The sequence below is a fragment of the Arachis duranensis genome, chromosome 10, assembly GCF_000817695.3.
Source record: "Arachis duranensis cultivar V14167 chromosome 10, aradu.V14167.gnm2.J7QH, whole genome shotgun sequence".
Classification (NCBI taxonomy): Eukaryota; Viridiplantae; Streptophyta; class Magnoliopsida; order Fabales; family Fabaceae; genus Arachis; species Arachis duranensis.
The window spans coordinates 23,950,266-23,950,627 of NC_029781.3; positions in this window are offsets into that span (position 1 = coordinate 23,950,266).

The following is a 362-nucleotide window of genomic DNA, read 5'->3' on the forward strand; positions in this document are numbered from 1 at the left end:
GCCCACTTGGTGTGTGCTTGGGCTGAGCATTGAAGCTTTCATGTGTAGAGACTTTTCCTGGAGTTAAACGCCAGCTTTTGTGCCAGTTTGGGCGTTTTACTCTGATTTTTGTGCTAGTTCCGGCGTTAAACGCCGGGAATTCTGAAGCTGATTTGCAACGCCGGTTTGGGCCATCAAATCTCGGACAAAGTATGGACTGTTATACATTGCTGGAAAGCCCAGGATGTCTACTTTTCAATGCAATTGAGAACGCGCCAATTGGGTCTCTGTAGCTCCAGAAAATCCACTTCGAGTGCAGGGAGATCAGAATCCAACAGCATCTGCAGTCCTTTTTCAGCCTCTGAATCAGATTTTTGCTCAGG